The following is an 18,960-nucleotide window of genomic DNA, read 5'->3' as shown; positions in this document are numbered from 1 at the left end:
CTCCATCCAGCTTTCTGCCACTGTGCACTGAGGCAGGCAGCAGCTGATGGCTTCCATGGCTTGGGTCCCTGTTACCCTTCAGGGAGACCTGGACTGAGATCTGAACTTCTTACTTCAGCCTAGCTTTGGCTGTTGCAGGTACTTACGGTGTAAATCAACCTTTTATATGATCTAAAGATGGGCATTTAGCCTAATGGTTAAGGCACCATCTAAGATGCCCGTCGTATATCCAAATACTGAGGTACAGTGCTCTGCTCCGTTCCTTACTGCAGTTTCCCACCAGTGCAGGTCCTGGGAGGCAGTAGTGATGTCTCAGCTAACTGGGCTCCTATCACCCATGAGACCTCGACTCACTTACTGGTTCCTAGATTCAGACTGTTTCATTTCCAGCCTTTGCTGGCATTCGGTAAATGAACCACCAAATGAGAAAACTTATTCACTCGCACTCTCAAATAATGATTTTTTTTTATTTTAGGTTCATTATAGGTTCATACTTATTTTTTTTTTATTTTATGCTCTCAAACCACATTGTTGTGGCAGTTGCACAATTCCATAAATTCACTAAAAGTTATTCAACTACAAATTCAAATGAGGTTAATTGCATGAGGTGTAAGCACACAGGTCCAGCTAAGACTTTAAGAAAAAGGAATACTAAAAATTACATCATTACTTCAATAAATTCTCCATTTCAAATTGAGGCATTTACTACTACATAAAATTTCAAAGAAATGCATCTTTAAAAATAAGAGACCTGGGCCAACACACTGCCTCAACTGGCTAATCCACGACCTCCAAGCTTCATCATCCCATATGGGCACTGAATGGTGTTTCAACTGTTCCACTTCCAATCCAGCTCCCTGCCTATAGCCTAGGAAAACAGCAGAGGTTGGCCCAATTCCTTGGAACACTGCACCCATTTTGGGGACCTAGAAGAGGTTCCTAGGCTGTTGGCTTCAGATCGGCCCAACTCCAGCCAATGCAGCCATTTGGGGAGTGATGCAAGATCTTTCTCTGTCTCCTTCTCTCTGTAAATCTGACTTTCCAGTATAAATAAATAAATAAATAAATCTTAAAAACAAAAATTGTCTTTAAGAAAAAAAAAACAAGATCCCACACAAAATACTGGGTTCATAACATTATCAGCTCCTTATATTTAACCTACTATCTATGGGTCATAATGACAGTTTATTAATGAGAATACAAAGAGATAAACCAAAAACACTTGAAATTCCAAACAATCATGTATGTCAGATGTTTCTATAGTTCTCAGTTTTTACTTGGGGACTGGAATAACTTAACAGATGTCTGAGAATCGGTGATCTGGTAATTTCAGCTAGAGTAAGCATGAGTTCAATCGGATACTAACTGCCTCGTGCCTCTCGATCTCTTATACACCGGCTACTTAGACTTTCCATGGTTATCTTGACAGAAACATAATTTCTTTCTCTTCACTAAGTTGTCTAATGATGTGAACAAGCAGATATGTTTGCATCATACTACCCAATGAACAGTTAATGAGTGTTCATTAATCAGTGATTTTTTTTTTCCACTGCATGCAAGAAGCCTCCAAAGGCCCATTTTTTTATTCTATCAAATATCAATAAACATAGGACATACACACTTTCTATTGTGACCTATGTGCCAAACATTCTGTATGTGTACCATATGGATACATTAATTCATTAAAACCCTATATGAAGAAGAAGCTAACACAACTACCACTTTACAGATAAACAGCTTATGGAACTCAAGGTCACACAGTCAGAAATGGCAGCCTTGGGCCCGGCGGCATGGCCTAGCTGCTAAAATCCTCGCCTTCAAAGCCCCGGGATCCCATATGGGCGCCGGTTCTAATCCCAGCAGCTCCACTTCCCATCCAGCTCCCTGCTTGTGGCCTGGGAAAGCAGTCGAGGACAGCCCAAAGCTTTGGGACCCTGCACCTGCGTGGGAGACCCAGAAGAGGTTCCTGGTTCCTGGCTTCGGATTGGGGCGCACCGGCCCGTTACGGCTCACTTGGGGAGTGAAACATCGGATGGAAGATCTTCCTCTCTGTCTCTCCTCCTCTCTGTATATCCGGCTTTCCAATAATAATAAATCTTAAAAAAAAAAAAATGGCAGCCTTGGAAATCAACAAACTCGCCTAAAGTATCTCCAGCAAATCAGAGCACTGGAATACTTTCCTTTTTCTTTTTTTTTTTTTTTTAATTTATTCATTTTTCTTGCAAAGACAGATTTACAGAGAGGAGAGACAGAAAGCATTTCCATCAGCTGGTTCACTCCCCAAATGGTCACAACAGCCAGAGCTGAGCTGATCTGAAGCCAGGAACCAGGAGCTGCTTCCAGGTCTCCCACACAGGAGCAGGGTCGCAAGGCTTTGGGCCATCCTCCACTGCTTTTCTAGGCAATGAATAGGGAACTTCACGGGAAGTTCAGCAGCCAGGACACAAACCAATGCCCATTTGGGATCCCAGCACTTCGAGGTGGAGGATTAGACAATTGAACTAACAGGCCAGTCACACCACAGGAATATTTCAAGCAGGACTCTATCACATCTGATGATTTTTTTAAATTATAAGTTCATACTTATTTTATATTACAGATAATAACCTAATAGTACTTCAGTTAGTTTGCTACTTTCACTGTACTGGGTTTGGCAGCTGGCAGTTCTTCTTGAATTCTTTAAAAAAAAAAAAAAGATTTATTTATTTTTATTGCAAAGTCAGATATACAGAGAGCAGAGACAGAGAGGAAGATCTTCCATCTGATGATTTACTCCCCAAGCGACCGCAATGGCCAGTGCTGCGCTGATCCGAAGCCAGGAGCCAGGAACTTGCCTCCAGGTCTCCCACACAAGGTGCAGGGTCCCAAAATTTTGGGCCATCCAACCTCGACTGCTTTCCCAGGCCACAAGCTGGGAGCTGGATGGGAAGTGGTGCAGCCAGGATTAGAACTTGCGCTCATATGGGATTCCGGTGCATTCAAGGCAAGGACTCTAGCTGATAGGAAACGGCGCCAGGCCCAGTTCTTGCTGAATTCTGATTTGTTCCCATCACAGTGGGGTGGCTGTGGCTACAGCAGTTGTTTCAAGGACACTTTGATATTTCCTGGCCCCAAAATAGGCTCAAGGTTCACCTTATATACATTTTCTGCACCAATCTTAGAATCAGCCTTTTCAAGGAGTCCTAATCATGTTATTAGCACAGGGTTAGCAACTCAGATACGGCCTTTAAATGTGCTTTTGGATGTATATTAACTTTTCAGTTAACAAAGCAAAACAAAAACTGATGTCTGTGCAGTAACTCAAATATCTACACATTTGTAAATATTTCCTTTTTTTTTTTTTTTAAGATTTACCTGAAAGAGATAAGGATAGAGAAATCTTCGATCTGCTGGTTCATTCCCCAAACGGACCCAATGGCCACAGCTGGGTCAGTCTGAAGCCAGGAGCTTCTTTCAGGTCGCCCACATTAAGTACAGGATCCCAAGGATTTGGTTCATCTTTCACTACAATATATATTTCTATACGTAACCACCTGAAAGTACACTAAGCTAAGCATGGACTTATACTGATGTACCCAACTCTAATTCATCACCATATGGATTATTGCAGTCCCCTGCCTCTTTTACATCTGTATAATCCCAAACCAACAATGTGAAGTCTGTCACCCCACTACCCACTTATTTAATAACTGTTCAATTGCAGTGAACCTGTCAGCGTTACTAGAACTGTTCACCTGAACCACTACGGGATAAATTTGGTCAGTTACAATGCAATGTTTACATGCCACAGCTTTTGTCTTACCACTCTCCCAGTTGTTTCCAAGGTTACCAAGATTGGCACATTCTGCCCTACCCTTATTTTTAGTAAGGTTGTTTCACACATTTGTGATACATTCGCTGCACAAGCAGTGTTCTTTCCTGGAATTCCTTTAACTCTTACAATTTTTCTAAATTGCATGCATTGAAGTTTACCCTTTGGGCTTTGCAGACCTACAGGCTTTGACACACCTAATATCATGTATTTATCACTACAGTATCAAACAGAACACTTCAACCAGCAATAATCTTAACTACACGGTACTACAATCCTTGAAAAAGCAGCACAGAAATGTACAAAAAGAAACTAAAGAATTGTGATGATCAGGTATTTTCTGAGTTCCAACAGCTTGACTGAAAATTTAATTAAATAATAAGCACATTTATTGAACACTTACTATGTGTCAGTCATGTGACTAAGCCCTTCATACAGATTATCTCACATATTTTCAACTCTCATGTCCCAACTACTCCATTTTGGATCCACCTCCCTGTTAATGTGCCTGGGAAAGCAACAGAAGATGGTCCAATTGCTTGGGAGAGAACCACCTCTTCTGGTCTCTTTCTTTCTGCCTTTAACATACAATGATTGGCTTCAGACTGGCTCAGCTCTGGCTGCTGCAGTCATTTGGGGAGTGAATCAGCAGATGGAAGCCCTTTGTCTCTCCTCCCTCTTTACATATGCCTGTCCAATAAAAAATAAATTTAAAAACTTCAGAAAAGCACTACAGGGCCCGGCGGCATGGCCTAGCGGCTCAGGTCCTTGCCTTGAACGCGCCCGGATCCCATATGGTTGCCAGTTCTAATCCCAGCAGCTCCACTTCCCATCCAGCTCCCTGCCTGTGGCCTGGGAAAGCAGTCGAGGATGGCTCAATGCTTTGGGACCCTGCACCCGTGTGGGAGACCCGGAAGAGGTTCCAGGTTCCCGGCTTCGGACTGGGGCGCACCAGCCGTTGCGGCTCACTTGGGGAGTGAAACATCGGATGGAAGATCTTCCACTCTGTCTCTCCTCCTCTCTGTATATCTGACTTTGTAATAAAACAAATCCTAAAAAAAAGAAAAGAAAAGCACTACGTTCTACATGTCATTCTCAACATTTCCTATATGCTCATTTATTTCTCAAAATTATCCTCTAAAGTATATACTACTATAATCCTAATTTAACAGATGAGGAGGTTAAGGGCTGCAGATCAAACCTGAAGTCACATAGGTGGGGTCAGTGTTGTGATATGGCAAGTTAAGCTACCACATACAGTACTGGCATCTCATATCACAACAGCAGTTCAATCTAGACTGTTGCACTTCTGATCTGGCTCCTTGCTAATAGACGTGGGAGAGCAGAGTAATGGCCCAACAACATACATCCCTGCAAACCACAGAGTTCTAGGCTCCGTATTTTGAAATGGCCTGGCCCAGCTCTAAATATTGGAGCGATTTAGAGAGTGAACTCTACAAGACTAAAAATTTCTTTCTCTATTCCTGTCACTCTGCTTTTCAAATAAGCACAAATAAATCTGGGTGAAAAGGGAGTCTCAGCTGTACAGTGGCACAGCCTGTTAATGCAAACACCAGTGTGGGCCCTTGCATCCATATGGGGACCTGGGTGAAGCTCCTGGTCCCTGCCTTTAGACCAGCCTACCTCTTGCTGTTGTGGCCATTTGGGAAGTAGGGAATGAAAGATCTTGCTGTTTCTCTCACAAACTCTACCTTCAATTAAATCAATGAATAAATCACTGAAAAGGAAATGCAAGAAAAGAGTGCGAGCTAAGATTCGAGCCCAGATCCTGTAGAGCTCAGCTACACTACAATGCAAACAGAATATTTTGCTTTTATTAGCAAGGCAGATTATGACCAATACATAAAAGAATGTGTCAATTTTATTGGAAAAGCAGATTTACAAACAAAGGAGAGACAGAGAGAAAGATTTTGCATCTGCTGGTTCACTTCCCCAAGTAGCCATGTGGCTGGAGTTGAGACAATCCAAACCCCAAAGGAGCTTCTTCCAGAACTCCCACATGGGTGCAGGGTCCCAAGGCTTTGGGCCGTCCTGCACTGCTTTTTCAGGCCACAAGCAGGGAGTTGGAAGGGAAGTGGAACAACCGGGACATGAACCAGTGCCCATAGGAAATCATGGTACAAGCAAAGCAAGGACTTCAGCCACTCGGCTTACCTCACTGGTTCCAAGATTTATTTCCTTTTACTGGAAAGGTAGATTTACAGCGAGGACATAGAGAAAGATCTTCTACCTGCTGGTTCACTCCCCAAGTGGTTCTCATGGCCAGAACTGAACTGATACAAATCCAGATGCCAAAAGCTTCTTCTGGGTCTCCCAAGCAGGGTCCCAAGGTTTTAGGCGATTCTAAGATGCTTTCCTAGGCCACAAGCAGGGAACAGGATGGGAAGTGGAGCAATAGGACATAAACCAGTGCCTATAGGAGAGCCCAGCAAATGCAAGATAAGGATTTACCATTAGGCTATCACACCAGGTCTCTAAAACATTAAAGGTAGGTGTGTGGTACAGTGGGTTTATGTCACTGTGTGGGACACTGTGTCCCACATCACAGCTCAATTTCAAGTCCAAGTACTCTGACTTCGATACAGCTTCATGCTACTGTACCTGGGAAGAGAGTACAAGTACTTGGGCCCCAGCCAAAATTGGAAACCTTGATGGAGCTCCAGACTTGCAGGTGGGCCATCAGACACATCTATGGTAGGTATCTGAGGCAGTCAATGAGCAGATGAGGAGCATCCTGCATCCATCACAGTGCCTTCCAAACAACTAAATCAAACAATCAACTTAACTATGTCCAGAGTTCCCTTGGGCAGATTCCTTTCTTTCTTTTTTCTTTAAAGATTTATTTATTTTATTGCAAAGTCAGATATATACAGAAAGGAGGAGAGACAGAGAGGAAGATCTTCCTGTCCGATGATTCACTCCCCAAGAGACACCAACGGCCGGTGCTGCACCGATCCAGAGCCAGAAGCCCAGATCCTCTTCCAGGTCTCCCACGCAGGTGCAAGGTCCCAAAGCCTTGAGCTGTCCATGACTGCTTTCCCAGGCCACAAGCAGGGAGCTGGATGGGAAGTGGAGCTGCTGGGATTAGAACCAGCAACCATATGGGATCCCGGCAAGTTCAAGGCAAAGACTTTAGCCGCTAGGCCACAGCGCCAGGCCCCAGGGTTTTTTTCTTTAATTTTTTTTTTTTTTTTTTTTTTGGAAAGGCAGATCAGACTTAGAGAAAAGAGACAAAGATTTTCCATGTACTAGTTCACTCTGCAGAATGACCACACGGGCCAGAAGCCAGGAGCTTCTTCTGGATCTCCCACATGTGGATGCAGGGTCCCATGACTTTGGGCTGCCCTCCACTGCTTTCCAAGGCCACAAGCAGAAAGCTGGATGGGAAGTGGAGCAGCTGGAACACAAAAAGATGCCCATATGGGATCCTGGCACTTGAAAGGTGAGGATTTACCCATTGAACTATGGCACTGGGCTGGCAGGATTTCTTAAACCATGAAAGCAAATGGGGAAAAAAAAAACATACTTTTTTTTTTTTACAGCCTATTATTGAAATCAGCATTTCCTGCAATTCCAAATGTAGGCACACACATTAGTATTGGAACTATCCTCAGTTGTAATTTAATTCAATAACAGAAAACAGATTTCTTATATCAAATGTATTTTTAAAATGTGTTAACAATTTTGTAAACCTATAAAAATAACGCAGAGAAGGGGTTTAAATTTAAGAACCATTTTCTAGAGACCATCAAGGCTAGTTGTCCATCATGACCATGTCAGTTACCATAGACAAGTCACCAATTACCCACTGTATTAGTCCATTTTCCATCGCTGTAACAAAATATCTGAGGCTGAGTAATGTATAAAGAGAGTTTATTTAGTTCAGAAAGCTGAAAATGCCAACAGCATGGTGTCTGCTCTCCCACAGGTCTCCTGATGTTTATCCCACAGTGTCTGACAGCGCTAAGGCAGATGCGAGGGGTCACATGACAAGAAGCAAGATAAGATGGGCCACTCTTTTCTAACAACTCTTAGGTACTAACTTGAGGTACCACAAACACTTCCTGACGACTTCTCCAAGCAGTACCCTCAACAACCTTCCCACTAGTAATCCCTTTTAACAGTCTCCATCACCTCACAAGACCACACCAGGGATCAAGGTTCCACCACATGAACATTTGTGAGACAGTCAAACCACCGCTAAACTACACTACCGCCATCCTCAAATCTGTTAACAGGGACAGCATTCAGTCACAAAGGTTTTTTACTGTACAATTTGTCAACGACAATTATCACTCATCTTCTGATGTAACACATAAGACAATCTCCCACACGCACTTTATTTTATTTTTTTTTTTAAGATTTATTTTATTTTTATTACAAAGTCAGATATACTGAGAGGAGGAGAGACAGAGAGGAAGTGGAGCTGCCGGGATTAGAACCAGCGGCCATATGGGATCAAGGCGAGGACCTTAGCCACTAGGCCACGCTGCCGAACCCTATCCCACAAGCACTTTAATTAGACACAAGAATCATGGTTCAAGTCGAGACACTTTTACTTCCGACCCACAAGGAGCTGAGTCTCTGCACTGCACTGCAGTCCCTGCCACCCACAGGAGACACAGAGTGCCAGGCTCTAGGTTTCAGCCTGACCTGGCCCTGGTTGTTGCAGGTATCAGAGAGGCGATTCAAAAAACAGAAAATCTATTTGCCTTTCAAAATATGAAAATAAACTTCAAAATTTTTTCACAATATGTTTTTATAATTGAATTTCTGACATACTATACATGAACAATCTTATGTTTTAAAGATTTATTTTTCTGGCCCAGCGGTGTGGGCTAGCGGCTAAAGTCCTCACCTTGAACGCACCAGGATCCCATATGAGCACTGGTTCTTATCCCGGCAGCTCCACTTCCCATCCAGCTTCCTGCTTGCAGTCTGGGAAAATAGTTGAGGACGGCCCAAAGCCCTGGAACTCTGCACCCGTGTGGGAGACCCAGAAGAGGTTCCTGGTTCCTGGCTTTGAATCAGTGCCGCACTGGCAGTTGCAGTCACTTGGGGAGTGAATCATCGGACAGGAAGACCTTATTCTCTGTCTCTCCTCCTCTCTATATCTGCCTTTCCAATAAAAATAAATCTTTAAAAAAAAAATAAAGATTCATTTTTCATTGGAAAAGGAAGATGTAGAGAGAGAAGAGAAAAAGATCTTCCATTTACTGCTTCACCCACCAAGTGGTTGCAACAGCCAGAGCTAAGCTGATGCGAAGTCAGGAGCCCGGAGCCTATTCCAGGTCTCCCACACAGGTGCAGGGTCCCAAGGCTTTGGGCTGTCCTCGACTGCTTTCCAAGACCACAGGCAGGGAGCTGGAAGGGAAGTAGAGCATCCAGGACATGAACTGGCGACCATAGGGGATCCCTACAGGTGCAAGATAAGGATTCAGACACTACACCATCATGCTGGACCCAACATGAAGAATCTTATTAATAACTTCACAATTCTCTACAAAACACTCTTCAGAATATTTTTCCGGACCCGGCACGGTGGCCTAGTGGCTAAAGTTCTCGCCTTGAAAGCCCCAGGATCCCATATGGGCGCCAGTTCTAATCCCGGCAGCTCCACTTCCCATCCAGCTCCCTGCTTGTGGCCTGGGAAAGCAGTTGAGGACGGCCCAATGCTTTGGGACCCTGCACCTGCATGGGAGACCTGGAGGAGGTTCCAGGTTCCCGGCTTCGGATCGACACGTACCGGCCCGTTGCGGCTCACTTGGGGAGTGAATCATCGGACGGAAGATCTTCCTCTCTGTCTCTCCTCTCTGTATATCTGACTTTGTATTAAAATAAATAAATCTTTAAAAAATAAATAAATAAATCTTTTTTAAAAATTACATACAAGGGCCCGGCGGCATGGCCTAGCGGTTAAAGTCCTCGCCTTGAACGCGCCCGGATCCCATATGGGCGCCGGTTCTAATCCCAACAGCTCCACTTCCCATCCAGCTCCCTGCCTGTGGCCTGGGAAAGCAGTTGAGGACGGCCCAAAGCTTTGGGACCCTGCACCCGCGTGGGAGACCCGGAAGAGGTTCCTGGTTCCAGGCTTCGGACTGGGGCGCACCGGCCCGTTGCAGCTCACTTGGGGAGTGAAACATTGGGTGGAAGATCTTCCTCTGTCTCTCCTCCTCTCTGTATATCCAGCTTTCCAATAATAATAATAAAATCTTTTAAAAAAAGAAAAAAAAATTACATACAATTTATCAACTAGGGTAACGAGTGCACAAGGGCTATAACATTTGTGCCTACTCTTATCCTATGAGGGTTACAGCCTATCTCATTCAAATTCTGATGAAAAGGGGGCCTAATACAAAGGTTAAGCGGCTAAATCCTCACCTTGCAGGTGCTGGGAGCCTGTGTCGTGCAGGTTCATGTCCTGGCTGCTCCATTTCCCATCCAACTCCTTGCTAATGGCCTGGGGAAGCAGTAGAGGATGGCCCAAAGTCTTGGGACCCTGTACACCCGTGGGAGACCCAGAAAAAGTTCCAGGCTCCTGACTTCCGATTGGCTCAGCTCCAGCTGCTGCAGCTATATGGGGAGTAGACACGAAGATGCAAGATCTTTCTCTAAGATTTTTAATCTATAAATCTGATCTGTCTTTCCAATTAAAACAAATCTGAAAAAAAATTGTGATGAGGATATAACGTTCAAACTTCTCACTGTGGCACCTGCCACCTGCCTTGCCAACACTCCATCTGGGCGCCAGTTTAGGCCCTGGCTATCCCACTTCTGATCCAGCTCCCTGCTAAACCACTTGGGAAAGCAGCACAAGATGACCCTGCATCCACACTGGAGACCAGGAAGAAGCCCTAGACTCCTCGCTTCAGCCTGATCCAGTGTTGGCTGTGGAAGCCAAAGATCTTCCTCCGTCTCTGCCTCTTTAACTCTTAAAATCTTTCAAACCTAAACAAAAATTCTCATCAACATTTTCTACACAATTTCCTATTATGTCTATCTAATTGTAACCAGCATCCTACATTTTATATTTTTGTGAATATCTATGGTGACATGTTAAAGTTCCATGTCATATGGGCACCAGTTCAAGTCCTGGCGGTTCCATTTCCTGTTGAGCTCTTTGTTAATACATCTGGGAAAGCAGGAGAGAATGGTCCGAGTGCTTGAGCCCCTAAACTCAAATGGGAAACTCTACCTGGAGAAACTCAAGGCTCTTGCCTTCAGACTGACTTATCCTCTTGCTCTCTGTAAATATGCCTTGAAAATAAAATGAAACAGCTATATCTCTTTTTTTTGAAACATTTATTTTATTTTTATTGGAAAGTCAGATATACAGAGAGGAGGAGAGACAGAGAGGAAGATTTTCCGTCCGGTGATTCACTCCCCAAGTGAATGCAACAGCCGGTGCTATGCCAATCCGAAGCCAGGATCCAGGAACTTTCTCCATGTCTCCCACGCGGGTACAAGGTCCCAAGGCTTTGGGCCATCCTCGACTTCTTTCCCAGGCCACAAGCAGGGAGCTAGATGGTATGTGGAGCAGCCAGGATTAGAACTGGCGCCCATATGGGAACCCAGCACGATCAAGATGAGGACTTTAGCCGCTAGGCCATGCCGCCGGGCCCCTAAAACTCTTTTTTTAACATTTATTTTTATTTAGAATGCAAATTTACAGAGAAGGAGACACAGAATGATCGATCTTCCATCCTCTTGTTCACTCCCCAAGTGGCCACAACGGCCAGAGGTGAGGTGATCCAAAGCCAGGAGCCTAGAGCTTCCTCTGGGTCTCCCACGTGGGAGGAGGATCACAGTGGAGCAGCCAAGACATTAACAGGTGCCAATACAGGACATCAGCCCTCTCCTGGAAGGATTAGCCTATTATGTCACTGCTCCAAATACAAAATTTAAATAAATCTTTGTTTTTACTCTCCATAACAGTTTTTATCTTTTACACAAGACACCAAGCATTCCTTCCTTGCCCTGTATCTACAGGTTTAACTAACCATCAAGCTGTTATACTTTGCCTCCATGATACCGCAACAAATGTGAAATCACTGCACCATTGCTGCTAATCTGCTGCTGTGACAATCCCATTGTCACCTTGCTATCCTTACTTTCACTTATCATAACTTTAAATAATCACTTCTGTTCCAAAACTATTCCCTTAAAATCTTTCACAAGGCACCTGGCACAGTAGTCCGGTGACTACAGTCCTTGCCTTGCAACTGCTGGGTTCTAATCCCAGCAGCTCCACTTCCCATCCAACTCCCTGCTTGTGGCCTGGGAAAGCAGTAGAGGTTGGCCCAAAGCCTCGGCACCTGCACCCACGTGGGAGATCCAAAGAAACTCCTGGCTCCTGGCTTCAGATCAGCTCAGCTCTGGCTGTTCTGGCCATTTGGGGAATGAACCAGCAGACTGAAGATCTTTGTCTCTCCATCTATAAATTTGATCAGCCTTTCCAATAAAAATTAATCTTTAAATATACACAAATCATTTAAAAACAACACACTTAGGAAAAGAACATAGTAAAATAATGAAATTTCTTTAAGATTTTTTATTTGTATTAAAAAGACAGATAAGGTTTATGGAAAGAGGAGCAGCCAGGATACAAACTGCTGCATAGGGAATCCCAGCACATGCAAGGTGAGGGCTTAGCTTCTGAATCACCGTGCTGGGGCCAAATAATAAAATCTAATCGTTAAAAATATTCATGCCGGGCCCGGGCGGCGTGGCCTAGCGGCTAAAGTCCTCGCCTTGAAAACCCCGGGATCCCACATGGGCGCCGGTTCTAATCCCAGCAGCTCCACTTCCCATCCAGCTCCCTGCTTGTGGCCTGGGAAAGCAGTCGAGGACAGCCTAATGCATTGGGACACTGCACCCACGTGGGAGACCTGGAAGAGGTTCCAGGTTCCCGGCTTCGGATCGGCATAGCATCGGCCCGTTGCGGCTCACTTGGGGAGTGAAACATCGGAAGATCTTCCTCTCTGTCTCTCCTCCTCTGTGTATATCTGGCTGTAATAAAAATGAATAAATCTTTAAAAAAAAAAAAAATTCATGTCATGGGGCCCTGTGTGGTGGCCTAGGGACTAAAGTCCTTGCCTTGAATGCGCTGGGCACTGGTTCTAATCCCAGCGGGTTCTAATTCCAGCGGCTCTGCTTCCCATCCAGCTCCGTGCTGTGACCTGGGAGAGCAGTGGAGGATGGCCCAAGATCTTGGAACCCTGCACCCATGTGGGAGGCTCCTTGCTCCTGGCTCCAGATCGGGTCAGCACCGGCCACTGTGGCCATTTGGAAAGTAAACCCATGGACGGAAGATCTCTGTCTCTCCTCCTCTCTGTGTATCTGACTTTCCTACAAAACCAGTAAATATTAAAAGAAAAAAAGAGCAGCAGAAAATAGTTCAAGCATTGGGTCCCTGCCACTCTGGGAGACGTAGAAGAAGCTCCTGGCCCCTAGTTTCAGTCTGGCACAGCCCTCACTACTGCAGCCACTTGGATAGCGAAGTAAAAGATCTCTCTACGTTTCCTTCTTCTCCCTGTAACTGTTTCAAATAAATAAATCTCTAAAATATATAAATAAATCTGGAAAGTAAGAAATGTGCTAGGCAAATCTACAAAAAGTAGATTAGTGGTTACTAGGAGCTTGAAGGAATGGGGATTGATGGATAAGGAGTTTCTGGAGTGGAGTTAAAACAGCACTGATACAGCCTTGTACTACTCTGAATGTGAAAAAGCCACTAAAGGGATGATGAAGTGGCTTATCATGCTAATCTGAGACCATATGGGCCTCCTGAGGCCTTGGACACACCTTCAGGTGGGTTGCAGCAACACTGTCCACCCATTTCCTGATTAAGAGACCACCTTACCTCACCCAAGGAGGAGGGGTCAAGGAATACTAAAAATCCCAAGACCCTTCCTCAAACCTTTGGTGCCTCTCCCTGTCACCTTCTGAGAAGCACTCCACCTCCTGGCTTTCTCTCTGGAGGTGCTTTCCCCTTCCCTGTTCTCCTGGTCCCTTTGAAAATAATCTTATCTGGGCCCAGCGTGGTGGCCTGCCTTGAATGTGCCTGGATCCCATATGGGCGCTGGTTCTAATCCCAGAAGCTCCACTTCCCAGCCAGCTCCCTGCTTGTGGCCTGGGAAAGCAGCCGCGGACCACCCAATGCTTTGGGACCCTGCACCCGTGTGGGAGACCCGGAAGAGGTTCCTGGTTCCCAGCTCCGGATCTGCGCAGAACAGGCCGTTGTGTTCACTTGGGGAGTGAATCATCGAACAGAAGATCTTCCTCTCTGTCTCTGCTCCTCTCTGTATATCTTTCTAATAAAAAAAGAAAATAAACTTATCTGTCTGCAACAGATTCCCAGCTTCTTTCTATATTGATCTGAGGAAAGAACCCACCAGGCATTTCTGGTAACATAACCCTCTGCCCACAGTGCCAGCATCCCTTCTCGGCCCTGGTTCACGTCCCAGCTGATGCAATTCCTGCTCCCTGCCTATGTGCTGGGAGAGCAGTAGAGGATGGCTCAAGACCTTGAGCCCCTGCACCCACGTGGGAGACCCGGAAGAAGCTTGTGGTTTTGATCCACATCTGTCTCAAGTGAAAATGAGTAAGTCCCTTTTTTTTTTCCAAGCCATTTAGCTCTATACTTTCTTTCCTTTTTTTTTTTTTTTAAGCTCTATACTTTCAAAGATTCTATTTTTGGCATATAAATCACATCTCAATAAAGCTGTTACCTAAAAATAAATTTTAAAGGCTGCCACTGGAAAGTTGCTTTAACTATGAACTTTTTATTGGGAAAGGAAATCACGAAAAGTCAGCGACCGGCAAACGAAGCTGGCTACCTGTGATCTTGGTTAGGTCCAGCCCCAGGCTCCCCCTCCTATTCCTAATAAGTACAGGAACAGGAACCCACACGACAGTGTGAGAGTCTGAAGGCCAGCAAGGTTGACTTTCCGGGCTCTATCACTCCCAGACTGTAGGGGGCTTCCAACCCTGGCGATCACGGAAGTAGTACTTTCCGTTAGTAAGCTCCAGCAGAGGTGTCAGAATAGGATGACACTTGCCTAGATGCCCCCCAAAAAGCCTAAAACACCAGCTTGGGGGGATGTCATCTACACACCCTGAAGCCCGCGCACCTGTGAGCCTGCCCCCGGGCAACATCGCTGTGCAGCGTGCATCACGGATCCGTATCCCAACTTGCTCCCGAGGAACGGACACAGGAGCAAGCCCCAAGATTTCGTCTGTTTCAGATGACAAGTACCAAACCCTCCACGGGTTCCCATCGGAGCCCAACCAGCCCCCGCTCTGCCCCTCCCCGTCCCCAAACCCACACACGTGTTAGCCCGACACCGCCCCACCGAGTCCCACGTGCACCTGGGCTATCACACGACCCACGTGTGAGCGCCCCACGGGCCTCCTAGGAGAGTTGAGGTCACCGCGTGACCCCTGGTCTCCAGGAGTCTAAGAGGGACAGGGCGAGGCCCAGATCCCAGGTCCCAACCCCGCGGGTGAGTCCACACCCATCCTCCCAAGTAACCCCAACAAATCCCAGGGCCGGGGGCGACGGCCCCTTTAAGACGCGGCCCAGTCCTCGCCCGCCGAGAGGGGCACGACGAGGCCTACTCGAGCCCCCTCCGCCCGCCGGCCGCCCGCCCGCCCGGGCCGCCTCACCTCGGGCCGCCGGGCCCCGCCGCCGCGGCGGCGGCGGAGGGGGGGCGGGGTGCGGGCGGGGTCCGGAGGGGGGGGTCGCCCCGCCGACGGTGGAGACGCGGTTCGCTCGCTGAGGCCGTGGGACGGGGACTGCGCTGGGCGTGGACGCTCCTAGCTCGCTCCCTCGGCGGCTCCTGGGACCCCAAGATGGCGGCGGCGCTGAGGCGGCTGCGGGCGCTGGGCCGGCGGCGGCCGCGGCCACTTTCACTCACTGAGAGGAGCGGAGCAGGGACACGGGGAGCCATGGCGGGGGGGAGGAGAGGCGCCATAGCCAGGCCAGAACAATCGAGCGGCTACTCGGCTGGTGTACCCCCGCCCCGCCCACGCTCGCTGCCCGACGCCAGCCCGTGGCCGTCCGCAGTACGGCTGTCGTCGACCTCGTGCAGTTCGCACCCTGCCACTGCCGCCTGACGCCCCGCGCGGACCGGGGTTCGGGGGGCCGATCCTGATCCATAACATCTGCATGGAGATTGGTCAGGGCTGAGACTGGCGAAGATTGCCGAAAGGCGGCGGGGAGGAGGAGGAGGATGTCGTCGCTAGAGTGAGCAAGCAGATCTCGCGGGAGGAAATATCGCGTTACCTTCCCCGCGGGGCAACTGCCGGAGGAAGGTTACAGTTCCCGGAAGTACCGTCAATCGAAACCGACCGGGATGCAAGGAATGGTGGATTGCGCCGGCTAAACCTTGCTGGGGGTGACCCGAGGCTGAGTTAAAGGCACTGGAGGGGAGAGGCAACCTCGAGCTGGTGTTTCGGACTCCTCGGGGCCTGAGGGGTAGAATTCCTCGCGGTGTCACGCCGCTCCTTAGAGGAACCAGTTGGCATTTTTCCCTTTAGGTGAGATGGCACACTTAGGGAAGACCAGGGAATTGGGAGCACACGCACCTGTTAGGGGAAACGCTGTCCGCTTGTCACAGCCGCAGAGCTTCTCATTAGGAAATCATTGACTTCTAAAAAAAGAACCTGTACTAGCTTGGAAAAGTGTGAACCTGGTGCTACCACATTTTCTAAAGTTAGCGTAGGGTCTGGCTGTAGGTACAGATTGGAATGTCCTGGAAGTTAAATGTGTGTCCCATTCCCTTAGGCTTTCCTCCGTTTCACATCTTAAGGTTAACAAGCAACCTTCAGGGGTTGCATTGCTGTGCTTTTAGAAGTTAACTTGGCCTCAGGAGGAAGTACAATATCCCACTGCTGAAGGAAGAGAGGATACATAAGAAAACACTTAGGTGTCTGTTAAACAGTGCAAAGGGGAAAAAAAACTTAACTAGAACCAAACATCAGAGTTTCCCTGCTCGGGGAGGGTGCACAGAAGGGACATGACAGGAGCTGAGGGACAGAATTGAAGATTGGCGAAGCTTTTTAATGCAGGGCTGACTCTTCAGATCCTAATAAGGTTTCAGTCACTCCCCCTCCCCCTATTTTTTTAACATTGGTTTATTCTTATTGGAAAGTCAAATTTACAGAGAGAAGGAGAAAGATCCTCCATCCGCTGGTTCACTTCCTAAGTGGCTACAATGGCCCGAGCTGAGCTGATCTGATCTGAAGCCAGGAACCAGGAGCTTCTTCTGGGTCTCCCATGCCGGTGCAGGCTCCCAAGGCTTTGGGCCATCCTCCACTGCTTTCTCAGGCCACAAGCAGGGAGCTGGATGGGAAGCAGGGCTGCTGGAATACTAACCAGTGCCCATATGGAATCCTGGTGCATGCAAGGCGAGGATTTAGTTATTAGGCCATTGCACTGAGCCCCTGGCAAACTTAAATCCACTTTCTACCTCCTGAAGACACTACAGTTTGCAGTTCCTACAATAAAAAAAGAGAAAGAAAGAAAAAAATTGAAGACTATTTGGTTCCGCATTTTAAGGTGCCACTTGGGACACTCACATCCTATATCAGTGCACCTGGGTTCAAGCGCTGGCTTTGCTTCCGGCTCCAGTGGAGTAGTCAGGACTTGAACTGGCACTCACAGGTTGCTACAGTTGCAGGCAGCAGCTTAGCCTGTTGCATCACAGCACTGACACCAACAAATAAATCTTAAAGAAGAAGAAACTGCTAGGCGCGGCGGCATGGCCTAGTGGCTAAAGTCCTTGCCTTGAACACACCGGAATCCTGTATGGGCGCCAGTTCTAATCCCGGCAGCTCCACTTCCCATCCAGCTCCCTGCTTGTGGCCTGGGAAAGCAGTCGAAGACGGCCCAAAGCCTTGGGACACTGCACCCGTGTGGAAAACCTGGAGGAGGTTCCTGGGTTGCGGCTCACTTGAAAAGTGAATCACTGGACGGAAGATCTTCCTCTTTGTCTCTCCTCCTCTCTGTATATCTGACTTTGTAATAAAAATAAATAAATCTTTAAAAAAAACTGCTTCCAAAATAAACATTTAAGATTCAATTTTCCATGAAGTGTTTGAACACTTAATCATTATTTAGAGCATAAACCTAGGAAGCCCTTGATGCTGTTCAGTGAAGGAATGCAACGATTTACATGAATGCAATAATCTACAGAGCCAGAAAGACTGACAGTTACTCAAGGTGAAGATAGCGGTTGGGAATGGGGTGTAAAGCTGCTGGGTAGGAGGTGTGGGATGGGTTGTTTTAGGGGTGATAAAAATATCTTAAAATTAGATTATTGTGACAGTCCATGTAACTACAAAGATACTAATAACCACTGAATTGACACATTAAGGGGGTGAATTTTTTTTTAATTTTTTTTTTTATTCATTTTATTGCAGCCAGATATACACAGAGGAGGAAAGACAGAGAGGAAGATCTTCCATCCGATGTTTCACTCCCCAAGTGAGCCGCAACGGGCCGGTGCACACCGATCCGAAGCTGGGAACCAGGAACCTCTTCCGGGTCTCCCACGCGGGTGCAGGGTCCCAATGCATTGGGCCGTCCTCAACTGCTTTCCCAGGCCACAAGCAGGGAGCTGGATGGGAAGTGGAGCTGCTGGGATTAGAACCGGCGCCCATATGGGATCCAGGGGCGTTCAAGGCCAGGACTTTTGCCACTGGGCCCAAGGGGGTGAATTTTATAGTATGTCTTCTATAGATCAATAAAACTTCTTTTAAAGAAGACCAAGGACAGGTGTTTGGCCTAGAAACCAAAACACACACATTCCATATAGAGTGCCAGTACTGGCTCAAGTACTGGCTCTGTCTCCAATCCCAGGTTCCTAGTAATGGAAACTCTGGGAAGAAGCAAGTGATCACTCCAGCAGCTAAGTCTCTGACACTCATGTGGGGACCTGGTTTAAGTTCCCTGTTCCCCTGCTAGAGTCCAGCACAATCCCAGGCAAAGTAGGAAGAGAGAAGCTCTGTGTGTCTCTCTGTATCTATAATAATAATAAATGAGAATCTCCAAGATTATTTATCTGGAAGGCAGAGTTACAGATAGAAAGAAAGAGAAATGTTGAATCAAATGGTTCACTCCCCAA

General features: G+C 46.9%; 1 protein-coding gene across 1 annotated transcript in view; it reads right to left on the bottom strand.

Moving 5' to 3' along the window:
* INO80 (INO80 complex ATPase subunit) overlaps window positions 1-16,273 on the bottom strand; it is a 125,309-nt gene extending 109,036 nt beyond the window's left edge. The window contains exon 1 of the mRNA XM_058666057.1: window positions 15,500-16,273. The gene's annotated coding sequence lies outside the window, so the exon portion shown is untranslated. The remainder of the gene's footprint in view (window positions 1-15,499) is intronic.
* Between the last annotated feature and the right edge of the window lie 2,687 nt (window positions 16,274-18,960).

Source organism: Ochotona princeps, chromosome 6, assembly GCF_030435755.1.
Source record: "Ochotona princeps isolate mOchPri1 chromosome 6, mOchPri1.hap1, whole genome shotgun sequence".
In the NCBI taxonomy this organism is placed as follows: domain Eukaryota; kingdom Metazoa; phylum Chordata; class Mammalia; order Lagomorpha; family Ochotonidae; genus Ochotona; species Ochotona princeps.
This window is presented reverse-complemented; position numbering and strand designations above follow the sequence as displayed.